We start from the raw sequence: 18,385 nt of genomic DNA, 5'->3' as shown, positions 1-18,385 counted from the left end.
CGAGTGCTTTGTGACCAATAATCACCGAACCCGTTTTAGCGTCTCTGACGCTTAGACCAGTTTAGGTTGGCAACATGGCATGTCTGTATTATACACGCACACTTATTCATTCGTATTTTGACGTTCAAAGTAACCTACGCTCGTATCGCTTCTGACCTCTGCCTCTCCTTTTGCTTTTCTAATCAACTCGGCCAGCCATTTCATTTAATTTTGCATGTTACATTTTAGTGACTTTGTAACCAGTGCTTTGTAACCAGTAATCACCAAACCAAAGAAACACTTCTTGACTCTTGATGAGTCACCAACAATGCACAAATTTATTTTTTTTAGGAGAAATTTGTGTGGGCCAGTGTCCCGGTTACCTTTAAAGACGAGCCGCCCCTGTGTATAAGTATACAGCCAATATATTAATATTATGACAATTCTAAATTAAATCCGGTTAAAATGAATGTACGTAAAACATGACGAAGATTCATTAAGCCATTTTAACAGATTAGGTAGAACAGATTTTCTTATTTACATGAAATTGATTTGAGTGACCTACTAATTAATAGTTTTCATAGCTTTAACACATTTGTAAATATGAATCACTTCTAGTTTCAATTAGAAACTATTTTACTTACCGACATTCGTCGAAATCGTCGTTGCCACTACGTCATCTTCACATCTGTAACTTCCAATCGAATTCACGCAAGTATGGTTTTTGCACTCATTTTCAATTTTGCATTCGTTTATATCTAAAAAAAAAAATATGAATTAAAAAATAAAATTTATTTTGAATATATTTTTCAGATTTTTAAATAGCAATTTATACGTAGGTATGTCTTACCATGGCATCTTGCAAAATCGTCGTCGTCCAAGCGAAATCCCTCGTTACAGGAGCATCTTGGCTTACCATCTACCATTTGACAGTTGTGATCGCAATTGTCATCCTCGCAGCTAATGATGCTCTCGCTGTCTTCTTCCAGATCACCACTGCCCTCATCCATTGACTGGGCATCTGATAAGACCAACAAGTTTTTTCAACCAAGTTCAACTGAATGCTCATCCTACACATGCACGTACTCACTGATATGATCCATGCAATAGTTATGTTGGATAAATTGTATCTATTTACTTGGTTATATTAAATATCCTTTATAGTTATTATACATCCATTATATTAAAGTGAATTTGTTGTTTTATAATATTATAGTTGAGAGTACAACAACGGTATATACATATTTTATAAAAACGTTTAACTCAAAAAATATTTCTTCACAATTTTACTTCCATAATCACAATCAGATTTATTCAGCTTTCATATACATACATACATTTGTAAGTATTTCATATTTCAATTAAGTGAACCAAAGCAAAAGGCGTAGTTTATTTATTTTGGACAGGAAAAATCCCATTTCTGTACGTCATATAATATAAATAATAATAATAATAGAAAACAGTATCAATAGATAAAAGCAATGAAAACAATAATATCGGATGTTACATATATTATTTATTTACTATTTGTTTTTTTATACATATCTATGTACATCCTGTCTGTTGATTTTTCAATTAATAAAATAAAATAAAATAAAAAATAAAATAATATGCTGTTAATCATATGACATATGTATGTATGTATATGACAAAAAATATAAAAATGAAAAAATAGTAAAAACCTAATGGATAAGATAAAATAAGAGAGCACTAATAAAAATAAGGAAAAACAATATTCTGAATGGATCTAATAAACTGACTAAAAGTCACACTACATAAATATGTTGATGCCCGTCTGGTCATCTACATACATACATATATGGTTAAATCGCAAATGGCTGTGCATATAGGAGTATTGAAAAGAATGCTAGATTTAGCAATAATAGGTGAAAACAGAACATGTTTATGTACTCTAAAATAGTTTTGGGTGCATAAAAAGTGAATTCACTGAAAATCGGTGGATTATAAATAATTCCACGAAGAACATGTGTCGTTATCAGTGGCAGTTTATCATATCATGAACAATAGATACCCCGGATTAAGCTAACTGGACTTAGTGTTTGAACAAAGAATACGCTGGAGTTCTCACAGACCTGGGCGAGTGCGTGCGTAAACAATAGACTCGCCAGGGTAGACCTTTAAGTGCCTAGACAATAAAAACATTAATGGATCGGGGAAGCTGTGCTGGGCAACTTGTCCTTTATAAGGAGGTACACACGGTAGATCAGATTATTCTGGAGTACGCGGTGGATCCTTATGGACCTCTTGAATCGTTGAATAAATGCTTTGAAGTGACTTTGGCCTTTCATTTGGATTCTGAACCCACCCCTACGCTACACTTTTTCCATAGTTATTTTTTAAACAGTACCTATGTATTTTATTCCAAAAACTCAGTACATATGTACATATAGTAAATAAATAAAAAAAATATGGTTTTGTAAAATCCTAATGAAAAATCATATACTGAAAAGCACGGTAAAAAACGATGATAGCATTTTTTTTACTTAAGTGGGGGCCTCAAATTTCGAATGCGCCTGGGGCCCCCCATTTACTTGATCCGACACTGGTTGTAATAATAAAATACGACGACGAGATTCAAAACTAACTAAACCCGCAATTCCCCAAATAAATTTGCTTCGATATAACTAAGGGTAGTATTCATGCATTTTAAAATAGAGAAACCGACAAAACTTTTTATGGACTTTTCCTATAAATTAATATACATTTTTTTTTGCTAGGTGACCAAATTATGCAGTTAAACTCCAATATGGACCTAATAAAATAATTGTAGAGGCAAATAATCGAATTTAAATTAGACAACAGATAAGAATGTCTGATTACGAATGCTTAATGTTTGTTAGACTTGTTGAAAATATTTAAAATTTTATTTTAAACGTCACCAAGATTACGAATCATTCAAAATCGATTTAGAACAATCTCATCCATTGAATATTGCAAACATGTAAAGTTTCAAAAGTAGTTCAGTTTATTCCAAAAATAAACATCTTATGTAAATATGTATATGTATGCCTATACTTAGCGTACTCGTAAATAAATAATAGTTCATTGGAAGAAAGTATACACCAGGTTATTAACCCTCTATTGTTTTCATACGGGGAAAGATTATTAATACGTTTCCATTGCTAAAATAGCTATTTTATGTACATTGCAATGGGTAGTTGGAATGGACAACATTTGAAGCTGTGGTATACATATATTAAATTCCGTCTTTGAAGATTTAGATTTTTTTTTATAACATACATACAAACGGGGATTACAATACCGGTATCGGGGTAAATCGGCAAAATTTTGCCATCGGTAAATTAAAAATTGGATTTGGTTGTATGGAATTTGTTTTTTTTAGTATTAAATATGGCAATTTCAAATTCACTGGCAACACCGACCAACCAAATTGTAATAAATGCGATCAAACGTTTGTTTCATTTATGATCGAACCTTTCAAATGGTTCAAACTTTAAATAAATAAAATTTATTTATTATTAAGAATTTATTTTAAGAGGGCTGGACCCCAGCGCCCTGTCCATACAAACGTATTAGACTTCTCCCTTCCTCAATTATGGCACTAGAGAAATTATTTTTTAATATGCTATGGATATCCACCATAAGCATGTTTCTGTGGTTTTATTTTTTTGATTAGTTATTTTTTATAGGAGCTAGGAGCCGCCAAACATCTATAAAATCGCCCACGAAAAGAGTCCAGCGTGCTTATTTTTAAAATTAATACGAATACGAACACACAAACATAGAAAATATTTTTCTCATACCGTTGATGAAATTTTGTTGAAATTGGTCCAGTTTCGGAGGAGAAAACTGGAGAGTACGAAACCTCGATTTTGTCGATTTAAAATACGTATTATCTGGTCGAAGCGCAACTGTCGCATTCACTCAATATATATATTGATATATATTTTCGCATTCACTCAATATATATATCAAAGAAAGGAACGGCAATAAAGTTAAGGTTTCGGGTATACAGCCCCTTAATGCAAATTTATATGACATTATTCACCTGAGATTTATTATTATTTATTTACGATTTAATCTAGATTAATGTTTTTAGGAAAAGTAACCACAAAATTATCCAATCCACGATTTTTTCATTTATCGGTAAATACCGGTATACCGGTAGTATGAAAAATCACTCGCCGTTTACCAGTTTAAAAAATTTGACGGTAAATTGCAATCCCTAATATGTAGGTACACAGTTTTTTTTTTAAATATGAAACTCTTCCCAAATAAACGAATACTAATTTAAAACGGAATAAATATAAAATAAGGAATGCGAAGTCATGAAAGTTGAACTTGTTAAACTATATAATAAATTGCCACGTGTAATGTAATCGCCATATCGACGTACATACATACCTACGCAGTTTTATGTGAGCAAGATTTACGACTTTTTCGCTGTAGCTTGGTCACATTTTAAACCTCCTCGGAGACAATGGAAGCTTCCAAGTGATAAATAAGTGTGTCCTCTTGCGAATTTACAGAGCTACAATACGCTGTTAAGCGATTTTAATGATGGAAATAAATTGAGAATCAGTTACATGTAGTACGTATATGAACTTTTGTGCGTGTTTCTGAATGCGGACTTCTAATCGATTTAACAGCGAAACTAATATACGAGGTGTCATAAAAATGCTGCAAGCACAAGCACTATATATTACGTATCAAAAGTCGGCAAACTTTAAATAGTGAAGTTGTCATGGGAAAGGTTTATATTTGGGGTGGTCACCCATTAACTTATGGAGCGAAAATAATAGAAAGTGGGATGGATTCTGATTTTGGTGGCTAATATGGATATTTTGGTGTTCATTTTGTATGGAACTATCTTATAGACAGGGAGAAGGGTCCAATAGGTCCAGACTGCAAACATAATTTCTATTAAAAAAAAGATTTTCAGTGGCGTCACTTAATAAAAAAAAGTTTTTAAAAAACTTACCTCTTCTATAGTTTGTATATAAAATTATTATTTTGAATAAAAATACCGATAATTTTATTTTACAACCGCCATCAATGTTAAAACTAAAAACTGGATAAAGCACTTTTCAGAAATTAAAATTTCAAACACGTCTAAAATGATATTTTTTCTCCATCGTAATGGCGGAGGATACATTTACTTATATTGATAATCAAAATGAGCAATATGGAAAAGTATGAAAACGATTGGATAAGAGGTAAACTTTTTCCTGAATTGTAATCGTAAGTGAAGTATAAAAGAGGTATGTAATATTTAAAAATGTCTTTTTAACTGTCATGACTTATGAGAGAGAAGCGCCAAAAGAGAAGCTGAATCAGTCAAGCACTTTTCAGAAATTCAAATTTCAAACGCGTCTAAAATGATATTTTTTCTCCATCGTAATGGCGGAGGATACATCTACTTATATTGATGACCAAAATGAGCAATATGGCAAAGTATTAAAACGATTGGATAAGAGGGCAAATTTTTTCCTGAGTTATAATCGTAAGTGAAGTATAAAAGAGGTATGTAATATGTAAAAATGTCTTTTTAATTGTCATGACTTATGAGAAAGAAGCGCCAAAAGAGAAGCTGAATCAGTTAACCTTCTTTCCTTTAGGTATATACATATATACATATGTACATACACTGATTTCTCAGGAATTCGAACAAGAGCCAATTATGGCTCATATGTTATTATAAGCTGCACCAGACGGGTTTCGCGGTAGCTGTATAAATACAGAAAGCTGTGTATATACATAAATTGCAATGACGAAATTTAACAGGAGATTGTTGATTTGGATTTTGTAATACTCTAGGCATTATCAGCAGCAATGTGTTTATGATAATCATCGAGACTTTGATTCTACTATTCGACTGGTAAATAATTGCTTTACCAATGAGCTATTTTATGGGTAATAACCAGGACTGTGGAGTCGAAGTCGTAAAAAATCAACCGAGTCCGACTCTTTTTTTATTATTTTCGTTAATTAATAGTATTTAATATATGTCAACCTCTGCTTTCATTGAAGTATAAATCTCTGATTTTAAGTAAAGTAAAGCCTCCGATTTTATTGAAGTATAAATCCACCAATAAATTGAAATTTAATACTATATTTATAAATAAAATCGTTGAATTTCACGTATTTTAATTTAATTACCAATAAATAAATACCTATTTAATTACCAATAAATAAATATATTGGATTACATACCAATTTTTAGTGATTTTTTTTTAATTCTTTTAATTTTTTTATAATCTCAAAAACGCTATTATTTTTACAACTAACAATTTTATTCGTTCAAATTTGAGTCGGAGTCGTAGTCTGTAAATTTTGAAACGACTCCACAGACCACAGCGTATATTTTATTTTAAAGTTACGATAGGAGTCATATTTTATATGACGATATGGAGAGTTGGGGGGGGGGGGGGGGGGTTATTTTTAGTTATTTTTTTTTGAAAATAAAAGGTGTAAAAGTTTAAATTTTAATTTCAAAATATTAAACATAAAGAAACATTGAAAGACAGTCAGCTGCAGTGAATTATGAAAAATTATCATTTTATACTAAGCCCTCCGATTTATTTTAATCTTATAATCGATTTATTTAAGATTTGAGTACCTTCTCAGAGTAATTTACTATTTTGTTCTGACGTTGACCCACTTACAAAAGTACATAAGAGTGATTGAAGATCAAACTTTGTTCGAGATTCTGTCAAAATGAAATCAAGTGTATGATTCAATGATTTTCTTTTAGTGAAATTAATATAATGTAATAAATCAAACGGTTCATTTCCCATTGGTTATTCAATCAATTCCACTAGCATGCGATTGAATATCAAGCTCGAAAGGGTTTCGATAAAGTTATACATACGTATTCAGGTTCACGTATAATTTGACCGGAACATAAATCTACGCGACTCTATCGAGAACGGAACGAAAATAAAATGAATGAGCCTTTCTTTCTACGATTCGAAAACTTGTCCGTTAGACCATTTAATTTTTATTTAACATCAAATACCACGAACATGTGAACTTACATACATGTCGCGTGAAAGCCGTTGGATTGATTTTGTTAGGGCGTCACCTAAAGTGAAACACTACACGTCACGGACTTATATGCAATACAATATCGTTCACTCATACGCAGTGCTTCTACAATATAAAATATGGTCGATTTGAATCTGAAAAGTATACCGATAGTGAAACTGGTAAACGGGTTTAATTGTAAAAGTGAACCGCTACCAGGATAAACCGCCGCTATGAAAATTGCGAGCGCGGATCGCCTGGCGTACGAAAATTTGGCGTACATCCTGCGTATCCTGGTAGTTATCCTGGTAGCGATTCACTTTTGCAATGTAATCACCGAACCATATATGTATTTGTATATATTTTTTAATTGTTAAAAAGTATTGGACATCAAATTAAAGTATGTATATTAATTATAGAATATGAATTAGTGAATAATACAAAATTTAGATTTATTTACCACTAATAGATAATTGAGTTTAAGTTAATAATCTAATAAATAATGGTATTAGAGTTAATAAACTAAATTGAAAACAAACATTAAAAATGATAAAAACGATAAATGGACAACAAAAGAAAATATAAAGCACAAATTTTTCATTGTGTTATTTTATTTAATATAAAATGTTGATTTCACGTTTCCAATATTAATAGAGTAAATAAATGTATAACTATTGGTTTGAAATATTTTAAGAGAGGAACTTCTATTTTTAGCAATACACCATTTTGTGTAAGTTTACTGATAATTTTTACAATAGAATAGCAATATTTTGGGACATTAGCCATAGGGGGTATTTATAACATTAACCCTCCCTCACCGAAGGGGGGTATGCAAGTGCCCCAATTTTTACGTTTTTCGTAATAACTATGTGGTTTTCAAAACTATACACCCTATATTTATTGTATTCTTAGAATGAACGAAAAGGAATTTATTTGAAAAGATTTTTTATGATTTAGAAAAGGGGTACATCGTAAAAAATACATTTCTACGTTCCAAAGTATGATTTAAAGGCGTGTTTTTGACTGTTCGCTTGCATATTCTTGTTGATCGATGAATCAATGCGAGAGAAAGAGACAGCTATATTTTCGTAAGCTATTGTTTTCGTCGCTTTCGGCGCGTGGCTATTGAGCTGTGCAGTCGCCTATTGTCCTTACCTATGCGCGTTTGCGTGTTGATGCTTGTCGTTATTTTTTAATACAAAAATAGTCAAAAACATGCTATAGGACTAAAACTTTTTTATGTTGGTGTATAAAATGATTAATAAGATGTATATTGAACCCATTTGTATTGAGAATAGCTGTATTTTGACTAAAAAATACTCGACCCCGGTTCGGGACACTCGTTCGATCTCGATGCTCCATCCTTCAAAGGTTAAAAAAAAGGTTTAATAAAAAATAAAAAATACAAAGGGGTGCTAAATTAAATATTTGCCATGGGCGCCAAAAACATTGCTATGGCTCTGAATCAGGAATACAGCAATGCTATCACCAAGTAATCGCTTGTAGTTAGTATGGGGGCTATCACCCGTGTAAGAAGATGTTGATGATTCGTTTATTGTTTAAATTATTTTTACAATTACGGAGCAACAGTCTTATTAACTTTATGTATCGTCAATAGTTTGAAGACGGTTTACGCGAACCACAGTTTGAAGGCTTGTAGTACAACATCGCCGTGTGAAAAGTGAAAAATTAACATCCCACGCGCCGGACGAGCAGGCTTTAAAGGGCCCACAAAAAAGACTCGGTCCATCAATACAAATTAACACATCAAATCGTTATGTTTCACTTTTAATTCGAATTTATTGTATGTACGTATGTTTGGGATTCTTTGTCACGATCAGACGGTTACGAAACCTGAAGGGTCCATTTAACCTTTTTCACCCCGATTATTGTTTGTTTATTATTATTAAGCTGGTATTTTTTTTTATAAATAACAACGTTCTTCAGACAGCTTGTGTAGTCCAATCCGTTGACGATTAACGTGTGCGTTTTGGAATAGATAATTAAAACCACCCAATACATTTTATATTGTAGAAATATAACATACTAGCTGTATAACCCGGCTTCGCTCGGTATTTGTAATATAAACCGCTTAAACATGACTAATCTAATAGTAAACATTATATTAAATTTATTTGAATAGTTTTATTTTATATAAATTTATTTGAATACTCATTTGTTTTTTTTATGAAATTGACTGTCACGAACAAACAAACATACATATATAGTAAGTCTCATATAAAAAATTATATGTATACCAGAATCCGGCGCCTGCGCCCCCGCGGCTTCACCCCCGGAGGCTTCGCCCCTTAGGGCTCCGCCCCATAGATACTAGCTGAACCCGGGATGCGTTGCAATCATAAAGTATAATGTATAGAATAGTCATTCCTAACAAAAGTATCGCTTAAAAGCGAGCCATCGAAGAGAGAGACGGAAAGTCAGAAGAGAGACAAAAGAGTGTGGAAAAAAAATTCGTGGAAGTGATCGTCCCTTACAACAACTGGACAAAGCAGCTGACATCTCCGGGCACACGGATTTTTTGTGGCAACATTTTTAGGGGCTGAGAGCAATTCTATGCATACTACTTCAATGTAGATAAAGTAATAATTAGTTTTAAAAAAGAATACGGCCCTGTTTTTCAATGAGTGAGGCTGGTCCGAACATCTAGCACGTGCACATACAGATGTTCGGACTTTGTCGAACTAATACTACCACACAATTTCACTAGTAGAGCCTATTTCAAAGAGATCCTACTGCTACAGAGTTTAACAATCAACTGAGCAAAACAGCCGAAATCTCCGTTTGCACGGAGTTTTTGTAGCAACATTTTTGGAAGCTAAGAGCGCTTCTACCCATTCTACTTCAATGGTTGCAATGCTAGAATAAGGCATGCACTTTCCGTTTCCGTTGCCCCGTTTCAAGTGATTGTTGGAGATAAAATAACGTGGTCACCAACGAACACATTTCCTTGACTACACAATGGCGCTTCAAACTTTCGCGTTGGCTTAATCGTAATTACGAATATTATTATTACGAGGTTTCTTCCCGTTTTTTTTCACAGTAAGCTTCCCGGACATGCATACAACAAATCCTGAAAGTTCCATCGTAATCAGTTGAGTGGTTTAGGAGCCTATACGAGATAGACAGACAGACAGACAAACAGACAAATAGACATTCAATTTTATATATAGAATATATAAATGCCGAGAAAAAAGTGCCGGAACGCCGTTCCACCGCATTACATGGGAAAAAAGCCCTGTATATAGCTATGTATATAACATATATGCGAACTTCATCTACGACGGTTGATGCTCTGATATTTGACGTTTTCAAAAGTTTATCTGATTTTTTTACACTTTCCCATGCATGTGAGTGTTATTTTGTATATTATGTAAACATAATAATATGAGCCGTTTTATTTGAAAGTGGCGGAAGTCTAATTTTCAGTTCTAAAAACACTATTTCAGTTTGACTTGATTCACGAATTGTTTTCACTACTTTTAATTCGATATGTCCAGAATCTCGGAAAGGCAGAATAAACTTATTACAGGCAAACAGCATTTTAATATATTGTAAAACGCAAAATATAATATTGAATGTTTTGCGAAATATTTCCCGAAATGAAGAAAAGCGGGCAAAACTTGACAATAACAGATTTCCGGCACCTTGACATATATGTACATATGAACATATACATACATACATATGAACATATGTAGTTATGTAATGTTTAGTTTAGTTATGTAATGTGCTATTTAATCATATTATAGCTTTCATTCTTTTCCTTTTCATTTGTTTATTTTGTATTTACCTTTTTCATTTGTTTTATATTTGTAAATTTCAATTTCTTCTTATATTCTATTTTATAACCTTTTCCAAATATTTTAATACTTTAGTTTAATTATGCAATGTTCTACATATTTTGTCATGCCTTTATTCTTTACTTTTTAATTTGTTTTCCTTATATTTATCTTTTTCATTTTTGTAAAAATCTATTATTGGACTCGGATGTTACATATATTATTTATTTACTATTTGTTTTTATATACATATCTATGTACATCCTGTCTGTTGATTTTTCAATTAATAAAATAAAAAATAAAAAAATAAAATAAAACATATCGATGGCTTGGTGCACAGATATTGTATGTCCATTTATGTAATAATGTATATAATAAGTAATTTAATGTAGTAAGTAATATAATAAGTAATTTACATATGTGATATATGTATGTACATATGTATATGTACATACATAAACTACATTGAAAGGAAAAATTTTGAACATCATTTGAGAAACACTCATGTCAATATTTTGCATACGAATTTCATTTTGAAAGTTTTATGGTCTTTTTACTTTTAATATAATTTCTTAAGTCAAAATATGAATAATGATTTAGGTCACAAATTAGAGAGCTTCAAACTTCTTGCTTTGAAAAAATCGATTTTCTCAAAATAAGGATTTTTGACTTGAAGCTTTCTGCCATTATACCGATGATATGTATACAGCCATTCATAAGATTTAACTCGAAAAATTTTGTTTAAAGAACATTACAAATTTTACGCCTTTTTGGGGTTGATACATTAGTTTTAATTAGTTTCAATGTTCATTTTTTGTACTTGTGTACATATATCCATGAAAGAAGAAAATGAAACTTTCACTAAAATATAATACTTTTACAAAAAGACAAAATATTGATATGAGGGACACTTAAAAGCTCACCCGTCAACGGAAAGGTCAGCAAGAAAAATATCAGAATGGTCCAAGAAGTGTATCCAAAGGTTGAAATCATGGTCGGTTCGCAACGACCAGCCAGGAACGGCACGCGAACAGCAACTGAGGGAGAACTCTCCTCCACTTGGATTTATGGGGACTGAGACATGGCCCTCTCCACTGAAGGTCCCGGGGACCCCGACGGTCCTTCTCCATCAATCAGTTGGGTCACGCATGCCGCGGGGGGGCCCTTATTGGATGAGGGATTCTCTCAAGTTCTCACCGAGAGGGACTCTCTAACTCCTTTTGATGAACCTCAGTTATCATTGATAAATAAAAAAGTGGCTATGTGGTATGAGGACTATCCGCAATCGAGTATTTTTTTTAATTATACACATGTCCATACATACAATATATACAGTGGTGTAGTGCTAAATAAAAAAAGAACCAGGTCGGTGTTTAATTTTTATGACCCACCCCCCCACTTTTTTTCCTTACTAAAACAAAAAGTTGTATCCTAATATTGGTAGTCGAAATATTTATAAAAAAAATCAAATAATAATTAACAAATATTCTTACTTGTTGAAATTATAATGTATTTTTTTTATATTTTATAAAAACTTCCATGATGCACCCTATTCAAAATCTTTGATTTTGAAAAATCCGTGTTTGTGTGTCAACAGCAACATTTGCTTTTAGCAATGCCAAAACCATGTATGTATGTATGTATGTATAAAAAACTATCAAATTTTAACATGTGAATTTAGATATGACTATTCATTTAAGCTGAGTTCCCTCATTTTATCTATCCTCAAGTGCGTATGGTCAATAGTTCAAAGAATGTTTTCTATAGAAGTTTTGGGTGGTTTTAGATAAAAAAATCCAATAAAGTTCATTAAACGTCTTTTAAGTTTTGATCGAGTGTCAGAACGAGAGTCTGCTCACAATATTTGGAATACAAAATTTTATATGAAATTTTAATCAAAATATTTTTTAATTGTGCTCGAAAAACAATGTTTATATGAAAGTGCCAGGGCAGCGACCTGGCTCAAAATAAAGTACCAGGTCGACGACCTGGCCCGACTACACCACTGCATATATAGCCAGCAGTACAGATCAGTAGTTGGCCTATGTTGCTATCGACTGAGAGGTCCCGTGTTCGACCCCTGGTTAAACCTCAATTGAAAAGAATGATACATTGTATGATTCATGTATTACTAGCTGAACCCGGCATGCGTTGCAATGCCAGAATAAGGCATGCAATTCCTGTTCCCGTTTCAAGTCATAGTTGGAGCTCTACTAACGTCTCTTCAACGCCGTTTTGTCATAAACCAACTGGTAACATGATTACCAACGAACAAATTTCCTTGACTACACAATGGCGCTTCAAACTTTCGTAATGACGAATATTATTTTTAAGAGACGAATATTATTATTCCCGTTTTTTTTCACAGTAAGCTTCCCCGACATGCATACAACAAATCCTGTAAGTTTCATCGTAATCGGTTGAGTAGCTTAGGAGCCCATACGAGACAAACAGACAGACAGATAGACATTCATATATAGATTAAAATAAAAAGAAAATAAATCTAATATAAAATAAAAAATGAAACATATTTGTTTCATCGACCAGAAACGATTGACGAAAACGTAATACGAAAATATATCAGCGGACTGAAGCAGTTCGCGCAGTCATGAATCATATATGCATCAGCGGCCAGTAAGCGTTGGCACCCGCATGATGCAAATATGAGTCAGCGGCCACCATTGTGTTAAGCAGATGTGTGGCCGCTAGTACTAATAGTTAGTACTACTGTTGCCAAAATATAAAAAAAATCTAGTCAAACAGCCAGACGAAGCATTGAATTTGTCTACTAATCTGTGTCTGTGTATTTTGGGGATTTTTTGAACACCGTTAGTCCTATCGAACCAAAACTTGGTATCGGGTACTGAAATTCTTATGGACATGACGAAAACTTTTTTCAAATTTTTAAGTTGACCGGAAATGGTGCCTCCCCTTATAGGTGTCCTCTTTTTTTTAAGTTTTTGAATTTAATTATCTCCCAAACCGCTAACTGAATCGGATTAAATTTATTTTACATGTAATAGAAATAATAATATCTATAACCTTATATTTTTTAAATATTTTTATCTGAACCGGAAGTAGTAGTTTTACTCTAGAGAATCGAGGTTTTTTATGTTTTTCCCAGAAACCTTTTAGTTTATTGAACTGAAATTTTATATCTAGAAGTTTAAGTGTAATAGGAAGTTATGGATAAAATTTGGTAAGCATACCTCAACCGGAAGTGGCAGTTTACTCTTGTTCGATTTATCTTCCACTATGTTTTTCGACCCCTTAAACATGTGTGATCTTCACGAAAAAATTCAAGTATACTTTTTATATTAATGTGATGAAAATAAAAAAAACATCACTAAATTTATTTTGTTTAACTATATTTCGAACAGGTATGTAAATCTGAAATATTAATAGCAAAGAAAATAATTTCACACACAAATTATTATAATTGATAATAATTAAACATAAGTATGTTCGAAAAAATCTGATCTGAATACACGCACTTGTTACTTCTGAAATAATTGAAAAGCGACTGAAAGAATTGACGCAATAGTAAAATAGATTTAATAAAAAGGGAACGAAAAACATTTCTGTGTGACATAATTTGTTTCAAATAACACGCATGCTTACGATCGCAATCAATCCGTGCGTCTCATTATCATATCACAACAAAATTTAATTAATTTAAAAAAATTAATTAATATTTTTCAAGTACGGATAATCCACAAACCGGATAATCCGCACCCGGATAATCGAGAGTACACTGTATATATATGTAGATATGTAAGTATTTCTGCCCTTCGGATATTTGTGATTCCAAGTCGATCGTTTCTTATCAGATTTTGCCAATTTATCTCATTTCATTGATGAAACGGTTCCGAATAAATTGGCTACCTACCCTCTATTTGTCACCACTGTCTGAGACATTGACTATCATTTCAAAATTAATTCTCAATTTGAGGCAACAGTATGGGTAAAAAATAAATAAAAAACGACATATACACATTTTGAAAACGACTGGCTCATAGAAGCAAAATTTTTACTGTATTTTATTCAAATCGTGGATCAAATAGTATGTACGTAATTTCATCAATAAAACAATATTATATCACCATTCTTAAAATTCTTGTTAATAGAAATGGAAATTGAGAATATTGGCTGATATATTGCTATACGTGGGGCAAATATATATCAATTGCAAATATATCATTGCCTAAAGTAGTGGTTGGGAAACTTTTTTTGATCAAAGACCTAAATAGGAAAAATATCGCGAAATCAGCAAATTCATATCAAAATACTTGCATATAAAATAATTAAATTTCATATAAAAATTATTCCGATTCAATTGATATATGTATGTATGTATGCATATGTATATTACTGTTAAATGTTAAATCCCGTAATGTTTTATTACAAATATCAAAAATGTTTAAATGTACATATGTATGTATTTTTTATCATTATTTTGAAATATACTAAATAAATACTTATTATTGTTGGTTTTTTTTATTGTTTACTTCTTATGTTTACAATCCATCTTGTCTATTATAAGTTATAACCAGCAGTTTGGCTTAATGGTAGCGTATATGTTTAGCACCATGCGATCACTGGTTCGATCCACCAAAACTGCTGGTTAGATTTGGGGGTTTTGTATGATCGGTTTGGGACTCCAAACCGATCGTTTCTCTATCAGAGTTTTCTAATTTTATCTGATCATTGTTGAAACGGTTCCTCAAATTGGCAAATAAATCCTTTCCTGTTTTCATAAAAAATATATAATTTGTATAATCGTATAATTTGTAAAAATTATGTACAAAACTCTAAATCTATAGATGTCTCTAACTCTAAATCTATAGATAATTGTAATAATTGTGCACAAAATCTAAAATCCATAGATGTCTCAATGGATTAGTTCTGTACTTAATTAATTGTTAAAATTAATTCAATGGTCCTTGCGGCCGTATATATGTATGTAAAATAAATAAAATACAAAATAACATGTATGTAGTTTCTGCTCTGGTAATTAATGGTGACAGAAAGTTAAGCAATTTCACATATTACAGAAAATTATTTACTAGTACCAAATTTATTTAACTGCCGTGTATTTGCTTGTGTTAGTGAAGTGTAAATATTACAGTTGAAGTGTATCTTCAAGTTGTAATATATGTATTTTGACTAGTTGGAATATATGTATTCCATCGAACCTGGTGCCAACTGTCGTTATAGTTGAAGTGTATTTTCAATTGTAATATATTTTGACTAATTGGAACATATTCCGTCTAGCCCACGTGAGTTGATTCATATGGCGAATTACATTCCAACTGGTCAAAATATGTATATTACAACTGAAAATACAATTCAGCTATAATTTGGTGTAGATGGAGAGGTTAGGTTTTCGTGAAAACGTCCCTGCACTAGTAAATTGAGTTTTAAAGTCACATTTTTGTTTTGAACACATCCTTAGAGTTAACATAATACGGTAATCATTGCCTTTATTCGTAATATCCATCAAATATTAACAACGCATTATTGAATTCTTTAAAGCATTCGTAAAAGCATAAGAGCTGTCAAAATTCAACTGTTGTATTATAACTAGTCACCGGACCCAGAAGGTGCCGCGTATTGTTCAAAGGTTGTAAATGCATTGTTAAAGGTTTGCCGAACCTTTTTTACAAAGGATTTACAACATTGGAACAATAGATAGCACTGTGACTATCCGGTGTCTAATTACAACTGTCGCGCATTGTTGAAAGTGTATTTGCGCTTATAGAGTAGAGAGACATAATTTACTAGTTGAATTGTATTCGAATAAGAGTGACCTAAAACGTCAGTTGGAATATATTACAACTGAAAATACACTTCGACTGTAACATACATATGTACAAACAAATATTGAGTAGATTATGTACATACATATCAACATATGTTATGTAAAACTTTATATTTCAAACTCGTTTGAAATATGTACATACGGCGGTCTGTAACTTGATGTACTGATCTAGAATAATATTCCTTTGAGGAGGCGTTTTATGATGCTTGGTCAAATGATTATGCCACTGTCAATAAACTTGTAAATGTCAGACCACAAAAAAATTGAGAGAGTGAACAAAAAAACATACGTGCACATCCCGAAGATGTACAATCTGTTTGAACAATTGATATATTGTGAATTAATTGATTTATAGCGATTCAAATTAAAAGGGGCTACATATAGTAATTTTGTTATTATTTATCGAAATCTCAATTAAGTGCAACTTTCCAAAGAAATAAAAATGTGATTAATGGATATTCTCACTGGATAATAGCGGACACGGAATTTAAAAAAAGCCATTTGTAAAATTTCCATTTTATCACCATATTGATAAATTGGTGATAAAATGGAAATCGTTTACTTCGTGATTGACGAACTTAATTTAATTAATCGTTTACTTCGTGATTGACGAACAACTATTTATGTCACTGATATTAAACCTTATCCTACTAGATTTGTTAAATTTGGAACTGATTGGTTTTTTTTCGGTTTTTAGCGTATTTTTTTGTCTACAATCTACATATTATATAATATAATGTACATATGTAGCTAATTTGGGTATAATCTAGTACTAGGGATTAAAAAATACCGAAATTTCCGATTCCAGTATTATCGACATAAAAAAGAACGATACCAGTATTACCGGTACTTTCGGTATTTATTTTTTGATTAATTAATTTTTAATAAAAAACAAACATTGATTCCGATATCCCCAGCTTCGCTTGCGTGTTTCAACATTTTTATTTAAAACACTCCAACGTCAAACATTCAAATACAGGATATTCGGGTACAAAACTGTGAAGTAGGTACGTCCCAGATATAAAAGATTATAATGTTTCGTAGAAACTAGTGTTTATTTTTAGTTTTTTTTTTGCAATTCCGATTTAGGTTTATCAGATACTCAATCATCGCTCATTGGAGATGGAAACGAAGAGTCGACCATCAGCTGGGGAACTACATACAAAGACAAATTATATATTTTTTTCCATACATTTATTAGAAAAATACATAGTCTCTGTTGTGGCATCATTGTATATATATGATATATATCGTACTGAAAAATGTAACAAATAATATATGTTATTAAATTTTCAATGTATGTATGTATGTAATTAAAAAAAAATCAACATTTTATAGCAAGCATTTTCTTATTTAAATTAAAATTGAAAATGTTTGCAAGCTTGAGAAACATTCTAAAGGGGGCCGCGATACCAAATATATTGCCGAAAATTGTATTTAGCGATATATATCGGAAAAAAGTAAAAATCAAAATAATTTTACAGACAAAGATACATGCAAAATATATACGCATCATAAAGATATGGAGATTTTGCCGTTTTCGACAAATAAAATCTACGAATTTGAAAAAAATCGATACGACCGGTATTTCATTTTAGAATACCAGTATTACAAAAGGCTGATTTTCGGTCAGTACCGATACTACCGGTATTGGTGCTCTCGGTATTGCAATCCCTACCCATTATGACTAAATTTGGAATTTCTTCTGTCCGATTCTCTTTGGGATTTCTAAGTTTAAAATAAATAACACAGTTCCTTACTTACCTGATATGGAATT

The sequence above is a fragment of the Arctopsyche grandis genome, chromosome 2 (assembly GCF_051622035.1).
Source record: "Arctopsyche grandis isolate Sample6627 chromosome 2, ASM5162203v2, whole genome shotgun sequence".
Lineage (NCBI taxonomy): Eukaryota > Metazoa > Arthropoda > Insecta > Trichoptera > Hydropsychidae > Arctopsyche > Arctopsyche grandis.
Note: the sequence above shows the minus strand (reverse complement) of the source record.